Source organism: Oncorhynchus nerka, linkage group LG28 (genome assembly GCF_034236695.1).
Source record: "Oncorhynchus nerka isolate Pitt River linkage group LG28, Oner_Uvic_2.0, whole genome shotgun sequence".
Lineage (NCBI taxonomy): Eukaryota > Metazoa > Chordata > Actinopteri > Salmoniformes > Salmonidae > Oncorhynchus > Oncorhynchus nerka.
This window is the reverse complement of record NC_088423.1, coordinates 32,063,996-32,070,798: the sequence shown is the minus strand read 5'-3', so window position 1 is coordinate 32,070,798 and position 6,803 is coordinate 32,063,996.

Below are 6,803 nucleotides of genomic sequence, written 5' to 3'. Positions count from 1 at the left end.
TTTTTTCACTTGTGCGTGTGTTTATGTGTTTTCAACTCATCAACACCATAGTACCCTCCAAGCTCATCATTAAGCTTGAGGCCCTGGGTCTCAACCCCGCCCTGTGAAAATGGGTCCTGGACTTCCTGACGGGCCGCCCCCAGGTGGTGAAGGTAGGTATCAACATTCCACTTCACTGACCCTCAACACTGGTGCCCCACAAGGGTGTGTGCTCAGCCCCCTCCTGTACTCCCTGTTCAGCCATGACTGTGTGACCATGCACGCCTCCAACTCAATCATCAAGTTTGCAGATGACACAACAGTAGTAGGCTTGATTACCAACAACAATGAGACAGCCTACATGGAGGAGGTGAGGGCACTCGGAGTGTGGTGTCAGGAAAGCAACTTCTCACTCAACGTCAACAAACGAGATAATCGTGGACTTCAATGAACAGCAGAGGGAGAACCCCCCTATCCACATCGATGGGACAGCAGTGGAGAAGGTGGAAAGTTTTAAGTTCCTCGGCATACACATCACAGACAAACTGAAATGGTCCACCCACACAGAAAGTGTGGTGAAGAAGGCGCAACAGCGACCTCTTCAACATTAGGAGGCTGAAGAAATTTGGCGTGTCACCTAAAACCCTCACAAACTTTTACAGATGCATAATTGAGAGCATCCTGTCGGGCTGTTTCAACAGCACCGGCCACAACCGCAAGGCTCTCCAGAGGGTGGTGCAGTCTGCACAATGCATCACCGGGGACAAACTACTTGCACTCCAGGACACCTACAGCACCCGATGTCACAGGAAGGCCAAAAAGATCATCAAAGACAACAACCACCCGAGCCACTGCCTGTTCACCCCGCTACCATCCAGAAGGTGAGGTCAGTACAGGTGCATCAAAGCTGGGACAGAGAGACTGAAAAATAGCTTCTATCTCAAGGCCCTCAGACTGTTAAACAGCCATCACGAACACAGAGAGGCTGCTGCCTACATACAGACTTGAAATTATTGGCCACTTTAATAAATGAATCATTAGTCACTTTACTAATGCCACTTTAATAATGTTTACATATCTTGCATTACTCATCCCATATGTATAGACTATATTTTATACCATCTATTGTATCTTGGCTATGTCGCTCGGGCATTGCTCATCCTTATATTTATATGTATATATTCTTAATCCATCCCTTACTTAGATTTATATATATTAGGAAGTTGTTATGAAAATTGTTAGATTACATGTTAGATAGTGCTGCACTGTCGGAACTAGAAGCACAAGCATTTCGCTACACTCGCAATAACATCTGCTAACCATGTGTATGTGACCAATACAATTTGATTTGATTTAAAGTTGCAATATTTAACGATGATCCGACCAAATTCACATAGAAATATGAGTATTGATCTATCATTCTACTTGAAAGCAAGTCTAAGAAGCGGTAGATCTGTTCTATGTCTGCTATTTCTCTTTTCCTTTAGCTAACATAAGCAAGCTAATGTTAGCAAATAAGAGTAGTTCAATCTGGATAAACATCTAATTCACCCGTGTCTGGAAAACACTGTTACTAAAAATAGAATTGTTGATATAGCTAACTCACTCTGTTTGTGTGCTGAGTCATGTCTGTCAATGCAATTGAATCCTACCCCAATGCGCTCTGCCTACAAGAAAATATCTTGCATAGTTTGTTTTGTTTTGGTATGTTGCATTGAAAGTGACTAATTGATTCGATCACAATTCACACAGTAGAGGGAAATGTTGATAGTATTAACTAAAGCGGAAAACTAGAAAGTTGAGTGAAGTTCAGTCCAGGGAGAGCTGTTTAGAAGGAATATTGGTTACAAATGGTTAGAGGTAGCCTGAGAACCTTCCAGAACATGTAATTCATTTAGTCTACCCCTCTTCTCTTTTACCTTTTGTATTTGTAAAACTCAGGTTATCTGGAGTCATTACACAGTGCCCTGCTGAAGAATACCTCAAAGGGGTGGAATTTGTGGGTACACAAGCATGAGGGAGCAGAAACAGCTTGCGGTCATGGAGCACAACAAGATTGTGGGACAGAAACCAGCAAGGGACATTAAAATCTATCAAATCAAGACAACCACCTCATTCTTCTCTCTGCAGATTCTTAAAACATAATGCATAGACATGCCTACAAAAATCCCCTGCAAAGGGCTACAAGAATGATCTGTGAAAGTAATCTGCAATTGTAAATGAGAACTTGTTCTCAACTTGCCTACCTGGTTAAATAAAGGTGAAATAAATAAAAAAGTCAATGGGTTGGGGGAAGTTTACAGACAGTACTTTGAGATGAGGAAGGGTGTTTTGGTTGTGCAGTGTTGTATTGTGGTTAGACAGTAAATGTATTGTTCTGTATGAGAACGATTGAGGTGACAATTCTCCGCAGTCTCCCATACACAACAATTGTTGTGTAAGAACTTCCCTCCTAAGACTTTTCACACCTTTTTTGGCCCCCCCAGCCCATTCAATTTGTTGACTGATCTTTCCCCTCAAAAGCAGCTCCCAATGTCCCCTCATTGTCCCTAAACAATATGCTAGCCGTCCCATTCGGTTAACACCTTTACCAACAAAGGCGTGTTGCTCTACGTCCCTTCCACAAAAAGTGTAAAATCCTAACACCACAAGCATGTCTTTGCAGGAGACGTGCAGTACCAGGAAGAGTCTTAAAGGCTCAAATCAAATCACATTTTATTGGTCACAGACACCTGGTTAGCAGTTGTTATTGCGAGCATAGCGAAATGCTTGTGCTTCTAGTTCCGACTATATCTCAACATTCAACACCATAGTACCCTCAAAGCTCATCATTAAGCTTGAGGCCATGGGTCTTAACCCCGCCCTGTGCAATTGGGTCCTGGACTTCCTGACGGGCCGCCCAAGGTGGTGAAGGTAGGTAATTCTCTGTGCTGCACCAAACGGTAACTATCCTGTAACTCCCAGTAATGGATACCAAAAATCTTTGGTTAAATCACATTATCTGGTGTAACAATCTGTAGCTAAGAGAACTTGTGATCTTGATGAAATTGCCATTCACAAAGAGACATACAGTACTCAAATACAATAAGATCAGTGTAGTAAAGTTCAGGGAATACATGGAAAGCTGTGGGAGGAGTGTTGTCATGATCAAACTGCCATTCAGCTCCTCATGAGTCATCTGCTTGAAATACAGCATAATGTATGATCCCTCGAGAGGGATACAGATCACGGGATACAGTTCTGTGACAATGACACACACAGGTAAAGGATTTATGTTTCTGTATCTAGAATTCACTCCAGGAAGAAGCCCAAGCACCCGGTATTGTCTGTAAAACAAAAAAATGTAATCAATTATACTCGATTGTAGTTTGAACGACAGTTGAACTGTGCCAGTATCAACATTAGGGTAAACTAGTTGAACATGCATACATGTGAACAGGCACAGAGATTACATTTCCCACCATATCTAGCCTAATAGAAATAAATATGGCATAACCCTCAACCTTTGCACAGTGACCAGACCGTACAAATGTACCTAGATAGGTAGGCAGACAGTATCTACCTACATCCATGTCTATCAGGCATGCAAAGACAAATATGTTTTGAGTAAAATCAGCTTCAGGTTTAGAGATTTACAACAGCAAATTGTTGTATTAGTGGTTCTCCTCATTTTTTGCTAATAAATTTAGCTAGCTATCTTGCTGGATATACAATACTTGTTATTTACATCTGTTAGGAATCATATTTTGTGTCATGCCTATAATTTTGTGAGATTGAAATGCTACCACGGTCATAATCATAATCAATGTCAACCCTCGTCAATTAAGTTACTTAGCTAGCTAGTAACATTATTTACATTTGCTGATGTTACATGTTTGCTAACAAGTTACAAATGCAAGGTGTGGCGCATAACAAGTTAACAGGCGCCAGGCTAACTAGCTTGCCAACTTCAGTCATCTGCTAACATTTGCTGGTAAACCTAGCTTTAGTTGGCTGGTTGTAATATTGTAGCTTGCTGTTTAGTAGCCATATCTACAACTAAAAATAAGACATTTTACAATCAAGAAACAAAAGATCTCTGATTGTAAAACCTCTTCTATTTTTTTGTCATAGATATGGCTACCGGTAGTTGTTAAGCTTAACTACCTAGCTAGCTAGCTACCTTGCTAAGTTAGCACACAGATTTTTCCCCTTCGATTTCCCCCCACTGTAACACAGTAGTACAGTACCAGTCAAAAGTTTGGGCACACCTACTCATTGTAGGGTTTTTCTTTATTTTTACTATGTTCTACATTGTACAATAATAGTGAAGACATCAAAACTATGAAATAACATATATGGAATCATGTAGTAACCAAAAATATATATTTTATGTTTGAGATTCTTCACAATAGCCACCCTTTGCCTTGATGACAGCTTTACACACAGGAAAGCAGCCAACAAGTGCTCAGCATATGTGAGAACTCCTTCAAGACTGTTGGAAAAGCCTTCCAGGTGAAGCTAGTTGAGAGAATGCCAAACGTGTGCAAAGCTGTCATCAAGTCAAAGGGTGGCTACTTTGAAGAATCAAAAATATATTTTGATTTGTTTAACAGTTTTTTGGTTACTACATGATTCCATATTTGTTATTTCATTGTTACGATGTCTTCACTATTATTTTACTATGCAGCAAATAGTACAAATAAAGAAAACCTCTTGAATGAGTAGGTGTGTCCAAACTTTTGACTGGTACTGTATGTTAGCCAGCAATACACAATATGGGTTTTAGTAGATAAATTCAAGTTAGCTAGCTAGCTAGGTGGCTTGCAGGAAAAATAACTTACTTAGCTAGGCACCTTATTGTCATCTCCCCTCTTGGAGCTTCTAACGTTCGCTAAATCCAACTCATTATTCTCAAATCTTCTTCGCTATATTCTATTTGAAAGATGTATGGTTGATTATACAACGGGTGGGCCTAATCCTGAATTATGATTGGTGAAAACCGTGTCTATTCCACAAGTTATCACCTGCTAAATCTATGACATTAAAATGCCTATTTACTCTGTTCCATCTGACTGCACAATCCATTGTCTTATCAGCCCAGCCAGGCACTTTATAAACTTTTTCTCCACTATAAAAAGCATCTAGACATTATCTCACATTTCTTTTAGACTTGCTGTCTGTCTCTGACTTTTGCAACATTGTTTCAATATTCAAATTCGATCTCCAGCTGTCCCATAGTAATGAACATGTCAGGAGTCGGGACAAGACAGACTGCCCAGCAGCGTTTCTCAGTCAGTCGAAATGATGAATCAGCATAGTTTTTAAGGATATATACAGAGAAATGTCAATTGAAAAAAAGGTAAAACGATACAAAGTGCAGCTAGTTTGCAGTCTTTGCAGCTTCAGTTTGAAGTGATTGTGTTAGCTGTTTTGTTGGCTAGCTCCTCTGAACAACAGTCTCCTGATGAGTGAGCACATTTTCAATGCCTCATTAGCTCATTGTTATGGATATATCCAAATAAATATCACTAGAAAACAGCTTAAACAAATGCAAATGTGGCTACTTTGCTGTAAATCTGGCTGCACTTTTTGACATGGCTGTAAATTAGCTGTAGTTGGCTAGCAAGCAAGTGATAAGAACATTGCCAGCCAGTATGGCAGTGGAACATTTATACTGACCGACTGGGTCGTGTCCATAGATACAGTACAACTGGATTGCGTCTCTAGCAACCAAATCAGTGTGTGTGTGTGTGTGTGTGTGTGTGTGTGTGGTGTGTGTTTGAAGCACAGTTTCTCTAGCCTGCATCTCAGTTAAACCTTGCAGAGATTGCATCACATTTACATCAACCCCACTACGCATACAGCTTTTTGATGTCAGTAACAGCATTATGTTTACATGCACACTAATAATTAGATATTAAACTGATTATGGCCGAATATGGCAATAGTCATGTAAACACCTTACTCTTCTTACCTTAATAGAAGTAAGGTCATAATCGAAGCAAGCATACACTGATAAAAACACATGGTTTTCTACACAATCTTTCATATTAATAGGACATGTAAACAGCTTAAATCGGTGTTCCTGTGGTATATCAGCACCAGTAGTGCAAGCCACCAAAGGCTCTACATGGTCAATCCGGCATCTGCATTGGTCATACAGCATTTACGGGGATAAGGCCTCTGCAGAAGTCAAGGAATTCATACATTTTGAGCTGTTGTGAAGGAAGTTGTCGAGGAAGTGAGTTTGTGTTTATACAGGACCTACCGGCCCCACTTACCGTCAACCAATCATGTCATTGTAGAAAATGGCGCCAGAGATGATGGCTGACATTTTACATGCTCCTAACCAACTGTGCTATTTTTTTGTTGTTTTTTTGCATGGTTTGTAACTTATTAATTAACTTATTTTGTACATAATTTTGCTGCTACCGTCTTTTATGACCATAAATAACTTCTGGACATCAGCGATTACTCACCTCGAACTGACAGAATCTTTTTCCGGACTCTTTTTAACGAGTCCGACGAGAAGGATATTCTGCTTTCCCGGGAACAGGCCCAAATCCCCGTAATTTGCGTAAAGAAAATATGGAGAAAAAGGGGGCGGAGGTCAGGCTGAGAATTCGTAGGCGAGCGAGTAAACTCCCACTGCCATCCGTTCTATTGGCCAACGTGCAAACATTGGAAAATAAAATCGATGACCTAAGGTCAAGATTATCCTGCCAACAGGACATCAAAAACTGTAATATCTTATGTTTCACCGAGTCGTGGCTGAACAACGACATGGATAATAAAGAGCTGATTTTCCATGCACGGGCAAAACAGAGAAGCTATGTCTGGTA